This window comes from Penaeus monodon, chromosome 19 (genome assembly GCF_015228065.2).
Source record: "Penaeus monodon isolate SGIC_2016 chromosome 19, NSTDA_Pmon_1, whole genome shotgun sequence".
NCBI lineage: Eukaryota > Metazoa > Arthropoda > Malacostraca > Decapoda > Penaeidae > Penaeus > Penaeus monodon.
Window position 1 is genome coordinate 1,758,358 of NC_051404.1, and position 642 is coordinate 1,758,999.

Consider the following 642-nt stretch of genomic DNA (forward strand, 5'->3'; position numbering starts at 1 on the left):
CAAAAAGGAGATATCAAAAACAACAAAATATTGAGAATAAAATAGTTACTGTTTACTAACTTTACATTTTCTGAAAGACTACACGTTTTTTATTAAATATTTCTTTATGGTAAACTAAAGTAAATATCCCACAATTCCTCTATACTCTATACCGTTTTATATAAAGGTTCTAACAAGCATCAATGAATGCATAAGATGCTTTATTTCCATGATTTCTATATTCTTCCAGTATCACATCAAGAGGACATTCTTTCTGGAGCAGCTCAAACCTAACAAAACTATCTATATTATAGTCATACATATGCCAAAAATATTATTCAAAAGCTACCACAACAAATGTCCTTCATTATAATGCACAGCTAAACAGATAATATGTTGCCTTTCCAGCCTCTGTCGGATCATTATTGCAGACAATATGATATCGTATTACACTGTATTGTTTGGAAATGTTCGAACATAAAAATGGTGTGGAAGACAGGAATTAGTGACGGCTGTTATAACGCTAATTGCTCCTATAATAAACCCTTTGGCAAGGCCAGTGCCTATAAAGTATGTGTATTTCTATGCAAATTAGTGCTTTCTCCATTACTCTCTTCGCTCTTCTTAATAATAATTCACAGTAATTCACATATACACGTGTGT